The sequence below is a fragment of the Erithacus rubecula genome, assembly GCF_903797595.1.
Source record: "Erithacus rubecula genome assembly, chromosome: 4".
Taxonomy (NCBI): domain Eukaryota; kingdom Metazoa; phylum Chordata; class Aves; order Passeriformes; family Muscicapidae; genus Erithacus; species Erithacus rubecula.
In genome coordinates, this window is record NC_136686.1 from 43,417,256 (window position 1) to 43,444,051 (window position 26,796).

At 35.7% G+C, this 26,796-nt stretch overlaps 2 protein-coding genes across 4 annotated transcripts in view; one reads left to right on the forward strand and one right to left on the reverse strand.

The window, feature by feature from the left end:
• The window catches only part of IMMP2L (inner mitochondrial membrane peptidase subunit 2), a 402,416-nt gene that overhangs the window by 182,485 nt on the left and 193,135 nt on the right, over positions 1–26,796 (reverse strand). The window lies entirely within an intron of this gene.
• The window catches only part of LRRN3 (leucine rich repeat neuronal 3), a 31,361-nt gene continuing 27,428 nt past the window's right edge, over positions 22,864–26,796 (forward strand). The window contains exon 1 of the mRNA XM_079304963.1: positions 22,864–23,250. The gene's annotated coding sequence lies outside the window, so the exon portion shown is untranslated. The remainder of the gene's footprint in view (positions 23,251–26,796) is intronic.

Genomic DNA, 26,796 nt, shown 5'->3' on the forward strand with positions numbered 1-26,796 from the left:
CTCAACAAACTATAACTTAACCATATGTATAATTTGAACCCATAATTTGAACTATATATATGTATATATATATGCAATACATAAACACAAACAGAAAAGCATATATATGTATAATATTAATGTATATTTAATAATTCTGTCTTAGAGCAAAACTTCCATTGTCCTCACTTTTGCTCATCATAGAATCATCTTCAGCAGCATTTTGGGATATTGATTTATGTATGTTTGGATGGCATTGCATCTACAGTCAGGTAAGGAATGTAGTTTCAACCACACAACAGTGAAAATTTATGTCTAATAGATCTATATAACGATGAAGCATCTACAAAATACTAAATTATAAACTATCTCACTCACATAGTAGTCTTTAATCATAACAGCTTTTGTAAAAAAAGTGTTTTTTTTTTCTTTAAGTCTATGGAAGAAGTGCAGTCTCACTCCTAAATGTAAGTAGCATAGTTTGGAAAGAGATAGCATGGCTAAAAAAAATAATTTAAAATATTCCACAACCTAATGACATTAGACTTTTGCTACTGACTCTTGTGCTATCACAGAAGTTAATTCAGGAAATATGTTCTAGCTTAAACCACTCAGTAACTGAAAGCTATTAAGTCTGTGTTAGGCAGAAAACTGTCAGATATAATTTAGATAAAGCTGATTCTTCATTGATGAGAGGTAGCTATATTAGAAGCAACTCAGGCATCAGGCAGTCCTTTGGTTCATTTAATGAAATTACAACAACTGTAGCAATTAATCCTGAATCATTAAAAAGTTGATGACCTAGTTTTGTTATGTAACAGCAAGTATATACATGCTAATTTAAAGAATAAATATAGAATTATTAGACATACAACTGTAGAAATCAAGATCCACATTTTTCATGTATACATACAAATGGACACTGATATTACACAGGAATCTTTGCTTTGGAAATAACACAAGGACAAACCTTTTATGCAGTTTCTATATATTTTTATAACTTATCTAAGCAAAACTCAAATTAAGTGAATTCATACAAAATAAGGAGATGAGAATTCTTAGACACAATTAGTAATTTAAGTATTATTTTTCCTCTTAAAGAAGAATATACTGTTGGATACATAAATCAAATTAGCATATTTTTTTCTTTTAAATATTTTATCAATCTTGTTTGCCAACTAAAGTCTTAAAATTGCAATTTCACTGTTCTGTTTAATATCTCAAGCTCCTAAAAGTATCAGAAACATTTCTAATTTTGTGCAGAATTCTAGAGGTCTCTCACAGTACATAGGAATGAAAAATGCACAACAGTAATACCTGTGGAACAGACCCTGAACATTAGATAGATTGCAAATTATCTGTTACAAAGCCAGGTCCAAGCAACACAGTCTAGCAGATGGAAAACACATAGTTTACTCAAATATGATAATTACCATACATTGACTCATTTTATGACTGATCTTATACCTAGTTAAAGAATTTTGGAATTCAAGCAATAAGGAAAGTGAATAATTACATTATTAAAATCTAAAGACGTTTAAAACCCTTAAATTCTACTGTATAATGTCACATTTAGTACCCAAAACTTATCTTTACAGCTTCTGATGTAAAGTGATCTAAAGGCATTTCAATTTTAGAGTGAAATGAGATGTCATCTATAGATCTTTAGTATCAGCAAGAATCAATGAAGTGGTAATTTGCAGTAATAGGCAAAACCTAAATATGGCACACCTGGGAAAGAAGCAGCTCTGAGGACTGGAGCAGACTCATCCCAACTGTCTTTATTCCAACAAAGGCTGCATTAAGCCAGGCTCTCACTCCGTTAAAGTTTTAGCATGCAATAAAATTAATGTTCCTCTACATATTGATTTTTCACTTCATAAAAATGTAACACTCTGCAAAAGAAAATTTCATCTCATTGCAAGTTTTCGTATTTGTTTCTTTCTTTGGCCTAATTTCAACTGGCAACCCAAGTGCTTCACACCCAAGGCTGTCCCAATGTCACTGATCCCTCTCTCCAGATAAAGCAATGCATTGCAGCTGCCATGTCATTGTCACAAGAAAAACCCAACAGCAAAACTCCTGCTTGTGGTGACACAAAGTCACTCTAAATGCACACTTAACTGCATATAGTGGATAGTTTCACTGGCCTCCAGTAAAACATCTTTAAGTCAGGGGTTCCCCACGCCAATTTAACAGCAATGTTTTTCAATTTTCAAGGAAAGAAATCATAACTCACCCAGAAGGAAAAGGTGGTTCTTGTCTTAACCAATACTGACTTATTCTATCTGTTTTGAAGAATTTTGGAATGTAAAATAGAATAAGTAAAAATAGGATATTGAGTCTGGACTATGAACAAAGAAACCAAATAACTGCAATAAATTCAGACATGATGCCTTGAGATGAAAGACATCCCACAACTAAATATAAGTAGTGGAGATTATTCTTAGAAAGATTTAATAAATGGAGGGTACATCTAGGCACAAAATAAGACCTAGTGATCTCTATGTCTGTTGTAAGAGAGAAGAGCACTTTGGTATTGTCAAATACAAGTTGCTTTCCAATGAAATTTAGCCATTAGAACAACATAAAAATATGTAATTGGTTTGCATTTTACCATACTTGCCCCAAATTATGTGTATTAAAATTATTCCCTCTCTCTCTTAATTTTTATATAATTGTTTTTATGGTATAAATATTCTATTGAAAAATTCATAATATAATTTCTTTTACTATCTTTGTGAAACTCCATTTTTTGAGCATTTGCTTGCCTTTACTGAGTTTCTGTGGCCTGTTTTTGCCACTTGAATCTTAATGAAAGGTGAATCTTAGAACTACATAGATTTCATATTTTAGATTTCATATTAGATTTCACATTAGATTTCATATTTTTCTTCCTCTGCCTAACTCTTTATGTCAAAGCATTTAGCATTGATTTTTATAAAAGCTAGACCAGTAACAATATAATTAGGAATGCTTAAAATTATAGGCATCTTAGAACCAATTTGCAGCACAAACTGTAAGAAAGTATTATTTCTATGCTACAGAATCAAAATTTTAAGGGATAATTAATTAAGACATGAACAATAGCTGGCATATCACACAGTGAGTATAAGGAACTTTGACCAGCTCTAATTCTGCTGAGCGTGGTAGCAATAATAGTCACTGAGTTCTTATTCCCCCTGGCTCAGCTTCTGTTACTACCATTGGTAGAAATATGAAATCAAAATAGTATGGCAAGACCTTTGAAAAAGCAGACAAAGCTTTTCACTGCTTCCATAAAGCAAAGGATGCTTCTCAGTGGCACATCTGTATTTATCAGTGATATTAAACTTGAGAATTTTGTTCAGTTGCCACAGAACAAAATTTATTGTTTTATGGTCATAATAATGTGGCACTGTGTTTTGAGATTCAATTACTTAGCACCATCTGAATAGAAATCTTTCCTTCTTTGTTTAGTAGAAAATTATTTTGCCAGAAGCTTCTTCTCATCAGTCTCTTGTTTAATTGCTTTTGTCTTTAGCAACCACAGCATTCAGTTTTTTAATTATATGTTTGGGTAGGCCCTAAATCACTAAACAGACATGGACAGGACAACCATCGTTTGCTTCCATGGTAAAGAACTGACTGTGGCTAAACACTGTCATCTGCAGAATTTACATAAACACATTAATTAGCCTTCCTTTGTTTCTCTTCAAAACCGTATTAAAATACCAGACACAGCTGTCTCTACAAAAGACTAAATTCATGTCCTTTCTAATTCATGATGTCACCCCAGTCACTAGCAATTTCCAGTAGTTTCACTTTCAAAGGAAAGACAACTAATGAAAACACCACTATAAAATTTTACATGTGGAAGTTGTGCAGACATTCTACAAAAAAATTTAGTATTCATTTGAGACCTCTTTCCCATGGCAATGGGCAGAGATATATAGGCCAGAATTCCTGAAGCTAAATCAAACTTCACTTCCAGTAAAATAAGCAGTTCTTATGACACAAGTTGAGAGCTTGTCCTATTAGAATATTGCTTTCTCACATACTGTGCTGGTTTTGCTTGGGATAGAGTTACCTTTCTGCACAGTAGCTGGTGTTGAGCTGTGTTCTGGATTAGGGCTGGAAACTGTTGATAACACAGGGATGTTCCAGCTGTGGCTGAGCAGAGCTCACCCAGACAGTCAAGGCTTTTTCTGCCTCTCACCCCACCCCACCAGTGAGGAGCCTGGGGGTGCACACGGAGGGACAGCTGACCCCAAGTGACCACAGGGACACCCCAGACCATGTGGTGTTGTGCTCAGCATACAGAGCTGGGGTAAGGAGAAGGAAGGTGGAGACATTCAGAGTGATGGTGTTGGTCTGCTCCAGTCACTGTTACCTGTGATGGAGCTCTGCTTTCCTGGGGATGGCTGAACACCTGCCTGCCCATGGGAAATGGTGAATGAATCTCTTAGGTTTTTTTTGCTTGCATGCATGGTTTTCCCTTCACCTGTTAAACTACCTCTCATCTCATGAGTTTTCTCTCCTTTACCCATCCATTCTCTCCCTCATCCCACTGTAAGGCAAGTGAGCAAGCAGTTGAATGGGGCTGGGGTTATAATGACACAAACACATAACAAAATTAATTTACTGTGTAACACTTAAGGAAGAGTCAAAGCCTTGGGGCTTTATGTTTTCTGATAGGGATGATCAGTACCAGCAGAACACTTTAGAGAAATGTATTGTATTCAAAGCATCACATGAATTTATGGAATAAAGTAAATGGGTTGATATGGTGGCCAAAAGGGCATTTCAGAGACTGAGAATGAAAAATTCTCAGCCTGAAGAGCAATAGAAACACTAGAAGAGGAAAAATTAGTAAAATTGTAAGATCTTATATTAGAAAATAATGACAAAATTGAATTATTTTATTGCTACAGCCACAGTCAATATGCCTATGTCTACAGTGTTGCAATAGATGAGGACAAAAGCAAAAGGACAAAGAAAGCCCATGTCAAGAGACAGGACCCACTTGTTCTAATAAAGCCCATATCTCTTACTCTGTATTGAAATCCATATAATTACCTTTATTCCTTACTTGATATTAATGAAAATACTACAGTTACAATTAAAGTCACTTACATATCATACAACATTTGTGACTGCAGATAGAAAATTTAAAAGATAAGAAGACCATTGGGAACACTCACTTTCTCACCTATTTCGGCATAATACTCTTTTTAAGAGAAACAAGTAAGAGAATGTTCACAAGTGAAAAATAGGATTAAAACAAAACATTATTAACTAACTTTTAATTGCATGTGTGGTGTAACATAGTTTTAGCTTTTTAATCTAAAAAATCAAAATTTCTTTAGCAATCAATAGTGAAAGGCACAGTACTGAGAACACTTACAAAACAAAGGCTCAACACTACATAATATTATTCAGGATAAATTTTTTCCCAAGACCACACCTCAAGTCCCTGTCCACAGAGAGTTATATTATTACTTCTTTGCTAATAAAAAACCCCTTAAAATGCATAAAAAAGGTTTATTATGCTATACACAAAGATTATAATAGATATTAATTTTTATCTTCTTTATGGAATTGAGAGTTGAGGCCTCACTCTGGAATGGACCCACCTCTCTGTCTAACCTCCAGAGACTCAATATTGGTCAGCATTGATGTTTAACTAAACAATTAACTCAAATCTTTTGAATACATGACATAATTTAATTCTCATCATAAACTAACTTCACTGTGCTGCCAAGATGTATTTTGAATGCAGAAAGACAGCTTTACTAAATACTAGTTTTACAAATTTAAATGCATTAAATTAGCAAGAGGAAAATAAAACAACTTTGGTCACCCAGCCCCATTATACCTACACATTCACACTTTAAAGTACTACATAATAATAGATGGTTATGACTCTGTAACCATTGAGGTCCAGAATGAAAACTGGGGCCCCTGAACCAAGTAAAGAAAGCTTGAAAGGCCATGAGATAAAGGATGTGCTTTGCAAAGGACTCCTAAATGCATCTAGATTTGTAGCAGTAACTGCATTAAGCAAACCCATCAGCTGCAGAGGAAGCAGATGAGTGCAAAAGTAGGCTATTGCCCATGACAGGAAATGTTAGCAAGCTGCTCTAACTGGCCGTGCTTCAACAAAGCATTTAAGGATGTTGCTAAAGGGCCCTCTTGGCCAGAATACCTTCTTGAATTGAGCCTAGGGGCCTTGTGGAGTTAGGGCCAGATAAAAACATATATTATTGCATTTGTGTGCACAAAACTATTCAAATAGAGAGTGCTCAGAGAATTGATGCATTCAGCTTCCTTACTATTTAACAGAAACAAGAACAGGATGTGATTAACTACGGAAATATACGATTTTCATATGCATTGACAGTCATATCTGAAGTTGACTATAAACATATTTGAGACACTCTTCACTGCAAGACTGGAGTGATTAAGACACAATGAGGCTTATTGGAATGAGTGTATAGTTACAAAAATGAATGTGAGAAGCATATTTTATTATAAAGAAAACATTAGAGTATTTATACTTTAGCTGAAATTTTGAAATTAGAAAAGCATGCAAAACATCTCTTTTTTAACAAAATTCTTAGAGGAATTTATGTATTTCAGACATATATTTTTAAGCTGGTAATTTCTCTGAAAGCAAGTCCACAAACCTATGGGAGAAAGCCATTTAGTGAACACTACCTTCTTTCTTGTAAAAGAAAAATGCCAACATCTCTATCACCGATGGTAAAAAATATTATAGAAAAATATCTATAGAAAATACTTATTTTTATGAACAGCAGTGTAACCAAAACAAAAAAGCAGAAGGTATCCAAAGGAATATGCTCTTCCATCTATTTTTAGTGAATTTATTACTTAGTGTTATTAATTATTAAAGAAAACACATATATTGTTTGTATTATAAGCTGTATAAATGCTATGAACTACTGAAAAAATTGAATATTTTTATTTGTTTACAGCCCTTAAAGAGTACCACATTTCTCATTATAGATATCCTTGTACAGCCTGACTTTTGTGGCTTTGAAGGCTTCAGGAAGGAATTACTGCAAGACAATGTTCACTCACAAAATCTTTCCTTCATGTTAGGAAATAAACCTCAGCTTCACTAAATATTTGTAATTATATCAAACTTCTTTCCTTCATGAAATAGGCATGTTCCTAGTTACTCTCAATTCACCTCTACCCTCTAACATTTCTAGTATAGGGTGGGGGGAGATTAACATTTTTTAAGTATGAAAGAAAGAGCTTTTATTTTCTGTCTGATTTCCAGCTTTTAGAATTATGTATTTTATATATTTCATATGACAAAAATGTAAAACTGTTTCACAGTGCTAGGAGAAAGGTCCTACCCAGCACATTTACTGATTAATCTAGAATTTTACCTCCAGATGATTATTGTCCCTCATTTCTATGAAACAAGATATCATTGCCAGCAAATACACATTTGTTCTTCTGCTAACATTGTTCTGCAGCTTAAACACATTCTCACTTTGCCAGTGCATTTCTCTTTGAGTAGAATAAAGAGTTCATTTCTTTATTCTACAAGGAGACATAATAATTCCTAATAATACCTATGACAGAATCTCTATTTCCTCAACTTCAGCTACCCATCTTGCACTTCTTCCTTTTAGAATTCAAGTTTCGATCATATGTGACCCAAACTACAAACAGAATTTGAGATTAAATCCCACCAGTACCATGTACATTGCCTTCAATATTTTCTTTCCACTTCTAAAAACGCTGTAATACATCCTGATATGTCTTTACACTTGTCTTTTTTCATTGCCATGTCATACTTATGGCTTTAGTCACCCTGAGACTAATAAAGCCAGATCTCTCTCTTCCTCTGACACTTTCAATTATAACTCCCAGCTTACAACAGAAAAACCATATTAGTTCCTAATTAAACTTTGTAGTACATACTTTTTGTTTCACTCACCCTTCCTTCTCTGACTTTTTAATCTTTTACATCTTTTTCTATCAGCCAGTTCTCCAGCCTTTATTTTTGCACTGAGAGAAATATTTTCTATTGCCTCCAAATTAGGACATAGTTCAATATGAATTTCAGTTGTAGATCTGAATTAAACTAATCTAAGACTAGAAAAAAATGTGGCTCCACATTGGCTTCCCTATGCAGTTTATCATAAAGGTTCTGCCAACAGTCAACATGAGGGTGAAAACAAGCCCAGAAGGGAGGATGTGCTGCTTTCAACTGATGTAACACAGACACATCAGCCTGCTGCAGCTGCATTACCCAGGAGTCCTTTGCTAGCCTCAGCCTGTCTACAGCTGACTGCCATAATCTCCTCTTTGCTATTAGGCTTTATCTCTTCCTGGCTGCAGCACTTGTTCAATCCATCACTCATTGCTCTGCTTCAGGATGCTCAGAACGTAGATCATCATTCACCTGTTGCCAGGATCTGGACAGGGCTAAGCAAAGGGTCAGAGAGGAGAGCCCATGGAGGGGTGGGAATGCAGCTGCTGATGGCAGAAGGCTGGAAAAACTGCAGCCAGAAGTTCATCTGCAAAGGTTGTTTTACAGACCAGTACCAGATTGGTAAGAGCTTGCTGCTCTCAGAGGACCAGATCATTTTCACCTTTTCCTTTCTGTGTTATTACTGCTTCCAGCCATGCACTCCTGCCCTGGGCATTGCTCAGTCCCTTTGTGAACTGCCACCTGCACCCACCTCAGAGCCAAGGACTGCCTGAGACACTGGGAGGGACTGCATGCATGTAAGGTGTCCAACAGGAACACTGCAGGGAGAGAGACATGGAGGCAGGACCATGCAGCTCTTTTCCATCTCTTCTTTCAGTTGTTTCATCAATGGGTTGTAATACAAACTAAGTACTATCAATAATGAACTACCAAGCAACAAATTTCAGTTTCTTTTCATATACCAAGTCACTGCTACTCAGTGTTAAAAACAAAATACCAATTTAATTGTTCAAAAGGTATTTAGGAGTTGGGAAGATTTAAATTATTAACTCAGCCAGACTCTACAATATGAGCTCATGGTAATTGTGATTGCCCAGTGGGTCAGTTAGGAAAGTTCAGGGAAAATTATGCCTTTCCTTCAGAAGAAATATACTGGGACACCACTCTGCAACACTGAAATAGGCATCGACCATCTTCTCACGTTAGAGTGCATGCACACTTGCTGATATAGAAATATATCGTTCAATAAAGTCTCTTGTCCAAATATTTATGACTTAATTACTTACTTGCATAAAGACAAACTTCTGCTTTAAAAAAACATGAAAGTTTAATGAGAACAGGACGCAGTAGAGTGCAACTTGTGAAACAAACTCTATCTCCAAGGTAGCAGCTGAGAAAACGTCCCCCAGTTATTACATGACTCGAGAATGGAATATAGGTTCTGACACAATTAACCTTTTGGCAATACAGAAAAGTTATTAAAAAGACTAAGTGGTGTTTTCTTGAATGCCAAAATTTGTACAACTCACAAACCCACTCAGAGTCAGCACTACTTCAAAACTGATAAACACACGGGGAAAGGTTACAATTAACTTCTGTTTTCAGAAGAAGTATTAGAGGTACCAGAACATATTCTTAGTCTGGATGTCAGTTTTCTTTGTTTGGAATAAAAGAAAATGGACAATGTGTGCCAAATACTAACACAGAAAACAGAAAACAAATGAAACAGCAATAAGGGGGAAGGTAAAGGACACAACTTCTAAGCATAACAAGGTAAGAGTTAGTACCTGGCAGACAAATTTATTGTGCTGTTAGTCAAGTCTCCTGTTACATGTAAAGTACTGTTGTGAATCTGTGAAATGGACTCCAGGATTAAGACCTAACAAATTTATCTCCTCCTGAGCCACCTTACATCCTTATGAAAATATACATTTTTATTTCTATTTCAATGGCATGCACCCTACTATTGCTGTTGCAGGTAATTGCACAAATAGCAATCAAGGGCGGTTTTACCAATCAAAATTTTGCTGTTCTTCCATTGCAATTTAAAATATTTTCTGAGTTTTTTGCTAATTTAACACTCTAGCTAAGTACTGGGATCCTTTCATCTGCAGATACATTTGTGTTATCTAAAAAGTTCATTAGAAATTCCTATCACACACACACTGATGTACACATACGAAAAATAGCAGGAGAAAAACAGGATTACAGCAAATTCCATCCAGTATGATATAACAAAAATTAAGTGTTAATGAGTTGTAGATCTCAAAATAATGTATTTCTTCTATTCCTCTTTCTAACATACCTTTGTGTTAATATTTCTTAAACCTATAGCTGAATTTCTGATCACACTGAAATCAGTAATTCACAAATTCTCTTCAACAAAACCAACAGTTCGCCTGGGTTTTTACTTATATATGTCCCCCAGTTTTATATGGACCTCACTATTTTTTTAATTTTTTTTTTTTTTTTTTAACCTTATGGGTAATTCAGTTCCCAAGCATATAAACAGAGTTTACAACAGGTCTTGGAAAAGTGACCACAGCATATGCAGTAATTGCTACCTCAAAATCCTCCCTTTCAGATTTTTCATGGATTCAAGAAAACCAGAAGTAAATTTCTCTTTATACAATTTTAGTTCTGAATCCAATCACATAAAACATTTTAATACATCTATCTTATTCCCCACAAGTATGTTGGGAATGATTTGTCAATGAAAGTGAGAATAATTCTATGATTCCTTTAAATGCTATCAATACATAACTGCAAATGAACTTCCAATTAAGCTCCATGATTATGATGCTAAATGTTTAATTTCCACAAGCTCTTCAAAGAGCCAGTGCATTATCCCACTCAACTACTGAAATACAGAATTACATAGAAGGTGAGGTATGTGTTTATAGAGCTTATCGAATGCTTTCAAAAATAAAAACCTATAGTATTTTATTGTTTAAAAGAAATTTCCCTCTTTCTTTGAACCCTTTCAAAAGTCTATGAAAATTTTAATATTCACAGGATTTACACACAGGTAAAATAATAGAAGTATGGTTCTCAGAACATAAAGATTTGCCATGTATTACAGAGCACTTGAATACTAGAACTTTTCGGAAAGGATTGATTAATCATACTGTTTAAAGGTTGCGACACATTTATGCCCAAACTAATGCAGGCAAAGATAGTAATTCACAGTTACAAACCTGTGCAAGAGACAGCTTATTTGTTGGGACACTTGGTTTTAAATTCCAGACCTTTTTGGACTCTGCCCCTTTCTGGTATTGAATTCACTGAATTGGCATATCTTAACTCTCCTGTGTTAAGATATGAAGGGTGCAGGGAGGGAGGGGGGAAGTCTAATTTGTTATTTCATTTTCTTTAAAAATCCTTTGCCACTAAGGTTGACACAGAAGAACCATAAAAACTAAAGAAGATAGATAATTTGTATTCCTCATTAGTCAGGATCATAAACTTTAGCTTCACTCTTTTTAAAAAAGCAAGCTGCAGAACATTTATTTAAAGCACAGAAATAGGTGTTGATCATAAATATGCTGAAGATGTTAGACCAATTTTAACTATATATTTAAATGGGTTTTAGTAAATTATGCACATAGACCTTCAAGCTCTTTAGAAATAAAATTTAATCAAGGTAGAGACTTAGTCAAGGCTTCTGTAGAGAGACAATGGATATTTGGGGCCATCAGCACCCTTGGAGTACAGTTGTGCTTATCATGGGCAAAGAAAAAGCCATACTGGTATATGCCAAATAAAAGTTCTCATCAGTTCATCCAAGCCAGAATACTGACATTTCAATTTATTTGCCTTACAAGCATCCAAAGGATTTACCCATGATGAATTTATATACCTTGCTTCATCTCCTTTCCACCAAAAAGAAGAAAAATGGACTGCATCCATAATCTTACCTTTCTACAATTTAAACTGAGAAATGGGGTTGTAGCAGCTGACTCCAGCAGAGTGAGGGGCAGCTGCTGCTTAGGCAGTGTTTCTCATGCCTGTCCCATGCACATCCTTCATTGCAAAGAAGGGAAATCCACAGAAACAGAGCCTATTAAGCAGGTCTTAGGCTGCCAGCAATGTCCTAGGGTAAGACTGACCAAGTGTAGAGCCCTACTAAGGCAGACCATCTTAGACTAGTGTTTAAGCCAAGGTTACAGGAGTCTTTCTGCCACAGCCAAAGGAAGGAATAGATTCCACACAGACCTGCCTCTGATATCCTTGAAAGTGTGTGATGCATAAGACACCATGAAAGAGGAAGGAGAGGACTGAAATCTGCATTCCTCTGGACAGAAGCTAGCAAAGACAAAGACCAGAACAGTCAGTGGGGAAGACTTCAGAGAAAGGGAGGTGAACTCCTTTTCTTATAAATTTTGGGCAGGGTGGGAGAAAGCAACTGCATGTTCTTTGTACAATCACAAAGAGGAGAAAAAGACTGGGCATGGGAAAGATGAATCTGTGGAAAGTGAGATTCAAAGCCTAAGGTAGTTTATAATTAGCTCAGTTAGGAATATTCAATTAAAGGCTTTTAAATGCAGTGTAGGCAGCAATGAAGTTTGGCTTCTCTCCAAAAGTAGTTGCACTCATATCCAGAATATGGACGGTCTCAGGAGAGATTAGTGAAATTAATGGAATTACTAGAATTTCCTCTCCTGGTCAAAAGTTAGTGCTCCTGCCCAATGTACCAAATTATTCACCATTTATGTTACTCCTGAGGTGCATTTTTAAATAGCAATATTGAGTCTCCTTTATGTTTAGTTCAATATTCTCCATATGACATAACAGAAGCCATGACAAAAAATATGTGTCCTGAGAGTATAGTTAGGAAAATATGAGAATGTATCAGCAGTTTGATTTCTCCCTCTTCGACCCATGCATTTTAACTTCTTGGGTTTCCAGTCTGAATGTTATTACTATTTCATTAAGGCCATAACTATCTGTGTTCTGGTTCCTGAAAGCCTATTTGGCATAACATTGGAATTAGCAGTAATGAGAAGAATACGCTCTTCCATCATCAAGTTTGTTACCTTGATGAATATCTCTCTGTAGAAAAATATGAAATGAGTTAATGCACCTGCCTATTAAAGCCACTTCAGGAGATGGCTGAACATATGAATGGCCTATTAGCTGAAGAAAAATTCAACCTTAAAGCCCAAGGAAGAAATACAGATGTATCTAAAAAGGGGATTTATTGCAGCTATTTCTCCTGGTACTCAAAGAAAAAGTAGATGTCAGCAAAATTAGGAGTGCTAAAGATCACACAAAGAAAAGTTAGACAATTTTGGGGCTTTGGGATTTTGCATACAAAATAGTTAGGGCTTATATGAATTTTTTGCTCATTCCTTGTAGCTGAACTTAGATTATCTGTTGCAATAAAAAAATCCAAAACAAAGAAATAAAAACCCCAGCCAACCAACAACAACAAACCACCCCCCCCCAAAAAACCCCAAAACACCAAAAAACCAAAAAAAAAAAAAAAAAAAAAAAAATAAACAGAGGAAGAAAGTGATGACAGTACTTGACCAGCTGAGTGAGGCTTCTATTTAGTGATCAAAGTGGCAGAATGGAACAAAATTTTGGATAAAATCTAAAGCCTGACAATTTGTGTTAGCATTATCAAAAGGATTATTGTTTACAGAACTATCCAGAAGACTGAAAATAAAAGACTTAATATGGATATTAGTTTCCTATTTTTCTTCTAAACTTTCTGTAGTGCTACTGAACTATTTTACTGCAGAGACAGGCAAACCACTACTTTATAATTGCAATTAAATGTAAAATAATAAACTCACATTTACTTTATTTATATTTACTTAGATAAATAAAAGCTGTTATAACATTGAAAAATTAGTATTCTCACCAGTTGAGGAGTTAGAAATTTTCATTGTGACAAATATTCAAGATTATCAAAGAGAATTTAATACATTTTATAACGTACAGATAAGGGCTGGATTTATATAGAAATCTGCTAATAGGCTTAATTTTAATAAGCAAAAAAGGACTGGAAAGATCTTCCAAAAATGTGAAATTTAGCTTCTTCTGTAGGCATGAAGTCATGAAGTCAGCTATTTGTAAACACACCTCTTTTATAAATATGGCAATCAGTACCCTTGAAGTGGGATTTTTTTGCTACTGATTTATTTCTCCCAAGTTGTGGTTGGTTTGGACTGCTCTTGCTTTGATTTTTTTATCCAAACTATTTCCACTGGAAATTTTTCCCAGGATGTGATGACTCACAGGGGGGGGAAAAAAACCCTGACTTAAATTTAATCACAGTCACACACAAATTTTGTTCTTCTGCTACCTCTTCCTCATTATGTACCAGCAGGATGTATTTATCAGCAGGAATCTTATTTTCTCCCTGACTTTCCTACTCTACACAAGACAAGGTTTTATAAACCCCTCTGTAATGGAGGCTCTGCTGTCACCTGAATAGTATTTAATTGCATGTGCTCCACTTTGAATTCATATGATTTTCAAGCAGAATAAAATCATAGCTGAATTAATTACTCTTAAGTGAAGTGACCAGTTCCTTACTGCTCCTGGAACAACTTGGAACAACAATCCTGATGAATCCTCAGACATATTTGCTTTTTTTTCACAGCTGTGTCACCCTGTTTCTTACCTTTTGGTCAACCACTAATACAAAGATATTTTCTCCCTCTCAATTATTTCTAATAAGCCCACAATTTAAACCAGAATTACATTTTATTGGCTCCAAATAACCCTCCATTGTCAACTACTTAAAATGTAATCCCATTCCTATTACTGATGTTCAAGCAGCCTATCTGAATGATACTCCTATGTTCCTCTGAGCTGATTACTGTGGGAAAACCACCCTCTTCCCATTCCCAAACCTGTCCTTTGCCTTCTTATCAGAATAATGTCATTGAAAGATTTACTTGGCACCAAACAATAATTTATATTTTCTACTGGGTTTTATATTATACTTTTACACAATTACCAAATAGTTAAATTTCTACAAAATGTTAGTCTCTCTTCTCTGGTAATTAGAATTCTGAATTAAATTATTAACCATTAATTATTTCTCAGTATCAAATGGTCCTGCTTCTCACCAGGTGATATCTGTGTAACAAAAAAAAAAAAAAAACTGTTAACTTTCTCTGAAAGTACCTATCCCTATTATTTTATAAAAAATATGAATTTCATCTCTTTTATGACAATACTGATGGGAGTTAGAGGCTCAGTGCACTCTCCTGGAAATACACCAGTTACAGCATAAAGGAAATGGTCAGTATTACCAAACACTGAAGATGTTATGTCTTGCTGCAGACATAAATTAAACGATAATGAATAGCAATGCTTTTAGTGGTCCTTGAGACATGTAGTGAATTCTTACAATTCAACAATACAAAGCAAACATAGCCACTACAGTATTGAAATAACACAAATATTCTGAAATATTAAAAATTTATATTTCTCAACCAAGACAAATGTGTTCTGATATCTCTATGTAATCTAATTTATTTTCCTTCACCCAAAAGTATCCAAGTAAGTCAAGAGAAGGACATGTCAGCTTTACCACAGATGTCATTTTCCCATGCATTTAACAGTTAAGGAGTTACAGCAACAAATCTATAGGGACAGGCTGCTTATTAATGGTGCATACAAACACACACATAAATCCCTTTGAGGCAAATTAGCTTTAAAAGTAAACTTTTGTCATCCAAAATGGCTCATGAACTTTGCAGCATATATTAAAAATAATTATTAATTAGATATATCAGATATCAACAACCGATGACTTAAGTTCCTTATTTTCAAAATAAATTGGCATTAAGACACACAAAACATAGGGGAAATTTATTTTCTATAGTATGGGGTTTGTTGTCACATAACCCTACAGAGCTGAGGGCTTAATAGCCCTTAAAAATAGGAATTTCCTTCCTTGTCTTCAGTTTTCTACCGTGTTTGGAAAAAAATTACCTGACAAATTAATTCATATAGTAGAACATGCTGAATAAGAACATTTATTAGCCAGAAACTTCATTTCCCTACAGATCTCTGGTAATCTTCTGGATTTCTACATTTCTCTGACACTTTGAGCTAATTTGTGAACAAGTCTCATCTTTGAGGATACTTTGAAATCAGTTCCAAGTTACTGAAATACTTACACTTTAAACATATCAGACCAGATTTATCTGACTATATTAAGGCAACCATTTTGTTTCTGAGCATATCAGATGATCACACATGATTGGTAATAGAGGGATTATTATTTCAATTGTTTGTTAATACAAGTGTTTGGTCAGCACAGAATATATGTGCTATTCATGTGGGGAAAATATGCTGACCGAACTATAACGTGTATAAGTACAGGTGGGTGTGTATTTGCAGTCAGGTCTTAAACTTCTCAAGAATTTTACCAAAACAGACTTACTTTCCAAGCAAATGTTTGATCAACTGTTGAGTGCAGACCCATCCTTGCAGCCTTGTTTTATCCATAACCATGGATAGATATTTCTTTTTTTTTTCAATCTCACACTATGTTTTGTTTCATGAAATGAAAATCAGGACTCTCATTTGCTGCTACTTAAAGGGTACACCAGATTTTTCAAATGTCTTAATAATAGAGGCATGCAAAGTGCAGGAGGTAACAAATTCTGCTTTCCCTGCGTAATTTATTAATATTTTCACATTGCTTTTTGTAGGACCAAAATAATCAAAATGTAAACATATATAGACAGATCTCTCAAATATATATAGATATGTACACTTCCATAAGCATGTAATACAATACATTCTATTCTTTAAAGATGGAGTGGTTTTGTGCCTCTTTTGTTTCCCTTGCTTCTTTCTCAGTGCTATAATGCAATCCTGGGTCTGAGCACCAGACTTCAAATGAGAGATCTATTCAAAACATGCACAGACAAAATAAGTGGTTTCCTTAGTAATGGAAACTATGTGAAAGCCTCTGAAACAACTCCTCCTCCAGTAAGTCATGATGTAGGTGATCCTTTCTATCCCCAGCTTATTGATTGAAAGATAGCTTTACATTTCAATAAAATATTTAATGTGTACAGTTTTTGGCAGTGAAACTCGAGACGAGAGAGAAGACATTTACTGCATTCCTAGTTACATTGTTTGAGTTTTAATCAGTATGGCTATTGTATGATCCAGTGACCTTTTCATTAATTTTCTAGATCTACAAGTTGAAAAGAATGAAATTGTATAACTAAACTACTAAGGGCTTCACTTAGGTACCCATTACATTCTGATAGTTTAGTGTATTTTATTTAAACTAACATTAGTTAACCGTATTCTGAACACACCCTGCACTTAACCATGATTTTTCTTGTCATCACCAGAACAAATTCATGCTACTGATGGCATGGGAAAATAACTCATACTTCTCTCAATCTCAGAGTAAAAGTAACTAAAAGCAAAATAACATTCTAGTTCTAATATTTGGCTTAGTGAGTCTAAAGTTCTCTAAATCACCAATATAGCTCTTGTGCAAATAGTTACAAAACACAGATAATTTAGAATTTCTATTGTTATCCATCCATTTTAATATTAAACAATAAAATGCAACAAGAATAATTTGTTCTGTCTCATTGAAAAGTTTAAAAATTCAAGACAGAAGTTCTGCCTTTGAGAAACACATACTATACATATATATATATATATAGCATTTATTGCCACAAATATGGCATTATCAGGGAAGGTGGCTAAATTTAAAATAAAATTATTACTGGGAGAAGGAGGTTCCCTTTTACTGATCACATACTATTTTCCACACCACACAGTGTCAACAGAAAAAGTACAAACCTGTTTCAGATAAAATATCAGATAATGTTCCATAGAAAGGTCAATAGATATGAGCAAAGAAACACAAAATGGCTTCTCCATAAGGACAGAAACTTCAAGACTGTCACTACCCAATTACAACAAATTCACATCAGGATGGAAATTCTAGGCGTTGCATTCAAATCATTATTGCCACTATTTTCTTCATCAGCCTTAGTTACAAATTAGCTCCAAGAGCTATGACACTAACTGCTACATTCCATGCATATTCTGGGTCCTCCAAACAAGGATCACAAACAAGCAGATCCTTAAGAAATCAACAAGGATATTTCAGTCTTAAAAGATCCACCACAGAGAAGATCCCAATAAGTAATATCCCATTAATGAAGGCTATAAAACCCGAGATGCCACCATAAGAGATAAACTTACTGAGAGGAAATCAATTTTTAAACATATACACTGAGCATGAAAATTGCTTTAGATATTTCATCTGCCTTATCCAGCTGCATATAAAGATTCTCTAGCTGCTTTTCACTACTCTGTCTTCATTAAGAATCCCATGTGACATAGCAAGGTTGTGGTTGCTATGTGTGACTCACTTCCAGCCTTCTGCAGATAATGGTATGCCAGGGATTCTTGCCTATTAAAATAGGGTCAAGGATGAAAATGCGAAGAACTCACATATCACCCTGTGTTGGACCCAATAGGGATAAAACTTGTTAAGATTTTTCAGACCTCAAGCCAGTCTTGAAGGCTTGAAAGGCTTACTATGGCTCTGGGACCTATAATGTGGAAAGAGACAAAAGCTTTTGCCTGGGATCTCATACTTTTTGTTTCACAGAAAACAGTTGCCACATGAATAAGCAAGTTTTCTGGAATAGGAATATCTCTTTGATCACCAAGATCAGCTTTTCACCTCTGCCTTCATTCACACATGACTGAATTTGCCTATACTACAAGGCTTTTTACTATGCAGTTCCAGATTTTGCCAAGTCATATAGCACCTACTACCTACATAGCATTTAATGAAGTTACTGGGGCTTTGTGTATATGTGAATTTTTCCTTATGTGAAATTCTTTACAGATTTGTTTCCATCTGCTTTTGCTCTATTGTATCAACACTAGCTCTCAGATCTGATAAAAGAAATTTCATAGCAGGTTAAGTAATCTGATACAGCATTTTCCACTATGAAGTGCAACTCTAGAAATTTGAATTCATTGTTGGCAACAAGCCTTTCATCTTCAAAAAAGAGAAAGAACCAGAGCCAGAAATGTTGCTTTTGTTTATCACTGCAAAAATGACTCAATTTTGGAAAGATATATGTTATTAATAGGTTAAGATAAAAATTAATCTGTATGGGAGCTTAGCCCTTTTAGGAAAACGTCAATAGTCTTGCCAGAATACCAAAAAATGCACGTGACAATGTCAGGTTGATGACATGGTTCTGAAAATGCTGGCAGAACAGGGTAACATGACGTGGTGGCTCTTTTTTCTCTCTCTTCCAGGCAAATCACACAATGACAACTGACTATAATAAGTCAATTAATAAATTAACTGATGACACCACAGCACAGATTTCTTTGAAACTGACCTTCACTCAGAAAGGAAAACCTTCCCACTCGGAAGGGTACAAAAGGGTGTGCTTTGCAGAACTGGTGAGAATTAATCTGTCAAATAAACACCAGCTCATTTTTACTCTACAGGCTACAAGAAGAAAGTGAGAAAAGCCAACTCTGAGCCTCCTCCTTGTAATCATGGTGTCTCAGGAACCAGGATAGGAGTAAGTGTAGTCATGAGCCATAAAGCTGCTCCAAAAGGGTTGTCTCTTTACACATGGACATAATCTACATGGATACACACATAAAAATTTTAATTACCAATTTCTGATATAAAGTGTGTCATCTTAGAATTTAAATGAAATAGTTGTGGGATTTTTACTGTAACTGCATAGCATTTATTACAGTTTTAAACTACATTTGCTGTATTTTAAACAGAGCTGTGTTCTCACTAAACTGAAAACACTGGAAATGGTCATGGTTAATCCTGAACCACAAAAAAGGATATGGAGGCCCAAGGATGCTCTGTTATTCTACATAATGAAAAACGGGGAAATAGTTTGAAATCATCTTCCAATTCTGAGAAAAATGCAGACACAGAATCATTGTATTTTAATAACTAAGGGGTTTATGGATTGTGTTTATTATCCATTACAAACAAATAATTACTTAGTTTATTTAATGTGCACTCAGTAATCAGATAAAATGTATGCTAAATAAATTGCTGGAGTTAGTCTACATTAATTTCATTGTCTCTCTATCAGGCTGAGTGAATTTTTTTTCTATCCTGTAACCTATTAAGCTATATATATGATTTTCATAAAATAGATTACATTGCTATTTTAAAATCACCAACCATCATAGTAAAATCAGTAGAAAAATAACTTAATGAACTTTATTCATCATAATTGTTTTGGTTATAAAAGATGTTTTTCTCCTGCATATTGTTTGAAAAAGATATATTATTTTATATAAACCATAAAATTGAATTACTTCACCTTTTTAAATGAAACATAATTTTAGCATGATTTAATAACATTTTAACAAATATGTAAATGTATGCCTATCAAGGAAGTAGTTTAATTGCACATACAGTCTATCATAAGAACTCACTTTCTTTATGCAAGTATACTTTAGTTGATTTAATTATCTAGCCCTCTAATTACATAGTCCACACCAATCAACCAAAATGAAGCACTTCTCTAGTCTTAATTTCACATGTCAAATAACTGAATATGTTTTTGCATGATTCTCATGTTAATTAGAAAGCCAGATTTTGAATGAATGTCAGTGAGCTCATGAGGAGGCTAAGGGAAAAAACCAAGAAAGACTTCACAAAGGGCAATGCTAGTCTCAATCTATTTCCTACCATTCTCCAGATCCTCTGTTTCTCCACTGGATGAGATATGAGAAATAGCAGTTTTTATTTGCCTTTAAAATGAAATTTTCAGCTTTGTCCAAACTTTCTGAAATTTTCTTGCTCCACCCAATACAGCACTCCAGAAGCACAGGTTAATATCTTTTGAGGGGGAGAGGTAGGAGAGGGCTGAGATTGGGAAGGATTTCCATTTTTCTTGTGGGACCTACAATGGTAAGAAGTCTTACTCTTTGGGCTTTGGGTTGTGCTTACTTAAAACACCCTGAGCATTATCCCATCCAACATGGGACAGTATGCTGTGCAGCAGGGAAGGCTTATAGGTTGCTTGGAAGTTTGAACTGGCTTGCATGTGCAGCTCATGGTGGTGGACATTGCATATGTGAGAGCTCCAAGAGCCATCTCATGGGGCAAAGGAGGAACAAGGTTTCACCAATGAGCCCTGAGGCTACAGAAAGATTATGTGACATCTTTCTGATCTTAGTTTTCCCTGTCCCAGCCTCATGCAAAAAGACCTGAAAGTAACGGAAGATAAGTTAGCCACAACTTTTTTGCTATAACTCTTTAACCCACATTGAAAAAAAAATTGAATATCCACAACAAAGAATGAGAGAAGATGAAAAGGCCACTTGGTCTTTCCCTGGCCTAGAGTATCTCACATATTTGCATTTAATCAGTCATCTATGAAACAGTCCCACTCAGTTGGATGAATAACAAAGGAACAGCACACATCTTTGAAAAAATTAAACACTTTTTTCACTGTAGTTATCTTAAGTGAGTATTCCAAAATTTGAGGCAGAAGGAAGACTGCTTTAATAGAGCCACAGTATAAGTACCTGTGAGTCTAACAGGAGTAGTTTTGTAAAATTTGCCCTAAGCAATAATAACAACCTGAAATTTATTCAGAATGGTGGCATTTATTTAATTAATTTTTAAGAACTGATTTTATGAGAAATAAATATATTTTCTTACCAAATGAAAATAAAAATAATGCAGTCCAAGATCTGACTCAAAGTGAATTGAGATAAGACTCAGTATTCATAAAATAGCAACCATTCTTATGTACAATTTTGGTGCTATTGCTGTTGCAAAAAGTACACTAATTTACACCATTTACTAATCTTCAGAAAGTTTTCATACTCCTATTGCACAAGACCATGAGCCTTTCTCCAAAGCAGACCATTGTGAAATGAGAACCACATCTCACTTCAGTCCACTAGAGGGTGGCCTCACTTGCTCAGGGCCGTGGAACTTAATTCACACAAGAGATCCAACATTTTCTTTTTTACCTGTTGATAACCAATTCTTTGCACTTCATTATTAATAATCTCCTATTATAAAGTAATTTATTTTACTTAACTATTATATATGATTAAAAAACTCTTTTCCTAACAACATCTATCTCAATTATTGTTTTGTATATCTAGAAGAAAGGGTGATGACAATCACAAATTATTCTACAGTTCTTCAGACCTTCATAGTTTGCACGCCCTTTGGTCATGGACACAGAATAAATAGGGGGAAAATAAATGATTCACCAAAGACCATAGCATAAAGGGAGAAAGAAGAAAGAAAGGAGGGAAAAATCTGGGCATCCTATTGTTTATATAATTGAATGGCCATAAGAGACAGACTCAAGCAGAGAGAGATTGTGAGAAGCTGTCTTTTTATTTAACTAACCCCTTTCACAGTTCATTCTGAAATTTTGTTTCTCAGGAAGATGTATTATTGCTCTTAGTTTCTACTGATAAACACCAGTTGTAAAATGCAATATTTGACAAAATCTGGAAAAGGAAGAATATGTAAAATCTTCTCCTGTCTTAGGATTAAAAAAAAAAATTAAAAAAAAAAATTAAAAAAAAAAAAGGCACCATATCTGTGGGCAATGCACAACACATTTTTCCCGAATGGTTCCATCATGCAGTATCCTCTGAACTACAGCAGCCTTTGCACAACTTCAGTGATGTCTAAGTTGTTCTGAGTACAAATAACAGCCCTTAAAAAAGAAAATTAAGTAAAAAGCGGGGGGGTGTGGGGAGAAAATCCAGAGCTGCCAAGGCGTTGTGCCCAGACAGAAGGCAAGCCCCGCATCTGGCGGGCGGCGGGAGCGCGCCCGGCCCGCTCGGCGCCGTGCCCGAGCGCAGCGAGCGCAGCGCCGGCCCCGCGCTCCTGAGCCCGGCCGGGCACGGCGCGGCCCCGCCGCTCCCCGGGGAGCCGCCGGCACACGGCCCAGCCGTGCACCGCTAACCACCATGGAAACCGGGGGAAAGAAGAGCTGCTAGCGAGCAGCTCTGCCTCCCTCCCCCGCCTCTTCCTCCCTCCGCTGGATCGCGAGCCTCAGCCAGCCAGGGAGCAACAGCGCCTGGCAAACGCAAGGGATCTCAGCTGGCAGCACAGAGCATCGCTCCCGTTGTAGGATATCGATAGATACGTCTTTGTATTATATTAGACACACGCATGCACACCGGCTCACACCCATACGTGCGTGTGTGCTCATCTGCACAGACTGGCTTTAATACAAGCATGTCTACGCTACCTGAACTAAGGATTCAAAATTACTGAGATGCAAGAACTCCTCCACCTCTGAAACTACTCTTAATATAGGGTAAGTTCCTCTTTATTCTCAATTTTACCCCGACTTTTATCTTAACTTCTAGACTCTTTCCTCTGTTTTCGTTTTGTAAAGTTATTTTATTAGTGTATTTTCACATTTAACTTTCTGAACAGAAATGCAAATGCAATATGCTTTTTATGCCAGAGACAATCTAAATATGCTTGCAATAGTATCAGATTTGTGCATTTGTTATCTTGAAAGAACATCAAAGGATGAAAAAATATAAAAGGAGAATGTTTCCACTGATGTTCAGAGGCAATATCAAATTAAACACTTGCTCTGTGTTTTGAAACCAATAAAACAAGGTACAGGACAGACTCCTATCTTCTCTACAGTGCTCGAATTAAGGGAAATGCTGTTTATGTCAAGACCTAAAAACCACTGAGCAATGAGGCTAAATGAGCATATCACAAACAGTTATTGAATTTCTGCCAGGCTACATCTTAAGGATTGTGGCAAATGATTTCACTGTAAAACATCTCCTTTCCAGTCAGAAGGGACAGTGTGAATGTCTGATTACTGATGCAGCTGGAACTGACGCGTTAGGTGAAAAGGATCACATTAAGCAGAGGAGTTCTAATCTTCTTTGGTAATTAACAGGATGTCAGCAGGGTGCCTCTATTTACATGGAAGGAGAGTGTTTAAATCCATCACTATAAAAGCTTTGCCTGTTTTAGTATAGCAAGGCTCAGAACTGTTTGTCTTTGCTTTCCATGTCTTTGTTTTCACATGTCTAGCTGGAGTTTTTACCCAGCACTGCTGATGAGAAAGAGAGGAAAGAGAGCCCAACACGGGGAAGGCGAAGGCAGCAAATGCAGGGGGCTAGAAAAATATCAGTGATTTTCTATTTAACCAATTTAATCAACTTACAATTCCAGGCTAGCCTACAGTTGTCTAATGTGCTTGTGCTTATGCATGTGTATGTAATTTCTTCCATGCAGTATCAGAGTACCACAGTATCCTTTCAGATGAAAACACATTTGGTAAAGTGCATCAGCATGGATCTGTGATTCATGCATCAGTGAAAGACAGAGATAGATTTTACTTTACACCATGAAAAGACAGGTTAGCCCTCTAATGCATGCCTCAAAGGGGAAAAAATACAGTCTGAACCCTCCCATATGCTTTTGTTTGCATTTTAGAGTACTACATCTGTATTAAAAATACCTCAGTATTTTGATTATTTCTCCTACCCATTTTTCTCCCTTCAGCCCCCTCACTCCTATGAACTCAAGAGAACATCATAAAGATTCTGTTCTTTGCACCAATATAATTATTTGCTTGTAATTTTAGAGCTACTGTGTTCTGAGAAACAAATACTGTGGAAGAACCATCAACAGATAGCCAGTGGCTTTAAGTCTGTCACCTTTCCAAAAATGTCAGGAAATGGGTAGCCTAACAATATGTATGGTAAGAAGTCAATTAATTCAGGTGACCTTTGTAAATGGTGACAATAAAGCAGCCCTGACAATATGCCACAGCATTCGACATTCCCTCTGGAAAATGAATGAGCTTAAAAAGAGGTTTTCTTTTCAGAGTACAAAATGAAAGGTATTGAAGCATTAGCTCCTGCTATTGGCAAGCTTGCTTCCTCTGTTTTAGGTGGTCTGTGAAACCTGTTTAAAGCAAGCTGACTTATTTTATGAAAAAATCTCTGGTCTAATTAATTAAATATCCTGTTTTCATTCACACTGCATGTGCATTTTAGTTGTTAAAACAAACATCTCTAGCTCCTGGTTTGCATTTTACAGAGTGTGTTATAAAATGAGAAAACCTGATTCTGATCTCTTCATGCTGTGTGCAAAGGACTACTTAGAGGAAACTTTTTCTACATGCCTCGATAGCTTCTCAGCTTTTCTGAATGTTTATTCTTACTCATTTTTAATGTAGAAAATAAGTAAATATGAGTAACTACACAAAAGCATGTTGGGTTTTGCCACATGCACTCTAATGTGCTACATGCTACTTCAAAATTCCATACAGATATGCCAAAGAGCTTCAGAAAAATGTGCCCATTTCAATCATACATGTACAGAGGACAAACGCCACAGATGAAGCATCTCTGCACATCACAGACACTCCTAACCATCAGGCAAAATGCATGGTGACTGTATTTTGGCTAATAGTCCCTCAAAGCTCCTGCAATAAGGCGGCAGTGCCAGCCAGCACGGGCTGATGTTATTATGGAAACCCCCAGGTCCCGCCCTGTGGGGTGGCAGCTCCGAGCATGGATGTGTGCCCTGGGCCGGGCGAGCCTTCCTCTGGCCACCTGGATCACACACGGTCAACTAAGAAACCTGCCACCCCTAATGCAGCCAAAACTAGAATTCATAATCTTTGTTAACTGATCAAGATTGAGCAGCTCTTGAAAATACTCACATCCTGCTTTTGCTTGTAATCACTTGTCCCTTGCCAATAAATGACACTAAGTCTGCAAACTGTGTTGGAGTCACTTTCTTTGACTCTCACCCATAACCTTTATTATATTAATAATTACAAGCTAACCAAAAGCTTTGTTGCTTGCTGACAATCAACTAAAGTTAGACTGGTATTTAGTCGCCAAGTTTTAGAGTATTAAAACGATTGAAGATAAGCAATAGAAAACAAAAGAGTTTTTCAAGACAAGCTCTATCTACAATTGAAAGAAAAGTCACCACACAGAGAAAAATTATACCTTTTTGGAACTATATATGGGTTTAATGATTTATGGTACGTTAATGTTTTACTTAATTCAGATATCTTTTCTTCAGATAGTACCATTAAAAGTTGAAGGGACTCCATTCTTGAAAGAGACATTGGCAGAAACTACCTCAACATAGTCTTCCATGTAAAATTGCATGAACTCTACTTGATATTTAGTAGTAAAAACTGACAGTGAAAAACCACTTTCACGTGTAGCACTCAAGAACTATTTTCTGAAGAATGAATGTTCCTAAAATTTTTCTGAAGATCAAAAAATCAGGCAGCTTCTAATTATTTTTTAACAGAATATGCCTTCTACAAGACTTCACAGTACTTTAAAAGAGTACTAATTCTCATCCTAACAACACAACAAGCAATTAAAATCCTTTGCTCCATTGAAAGAAAATGCCAGTACAATTTGAGAAGAAACAGTAGTGACAGGTGTCATTAGAAAGGTCATTATACACATTAGTATTAAAAGAAAAATCAATGCTTCTCATTAAAACTGTAATGTAACTGTAAAAAGGAATTACTGTGCCTTTTATTTATTCAACTGACCAGTCCACAAACTGTTAAAAGCCGTTATTGTGAAATGGTGTAGTTCATAAAGAACTTATTTAAATAAACAGTATGACCTTCAGTTGTATACACAAAATCTATAACAAATTATTTCATCAATTTTTCCTCAATAAATTCATATCCTTAACTCAACTGAACTGATAAATGTTTATTAGCACAGCACATGGACCTATACACATCTGCACCAGAGAAAGATACAATATGGATGTCAATAAGATTATTTCACATTGGGCTCTTGTGGAGTAGCTGAATGTGACACCTTGTGAGAAGGAGTAT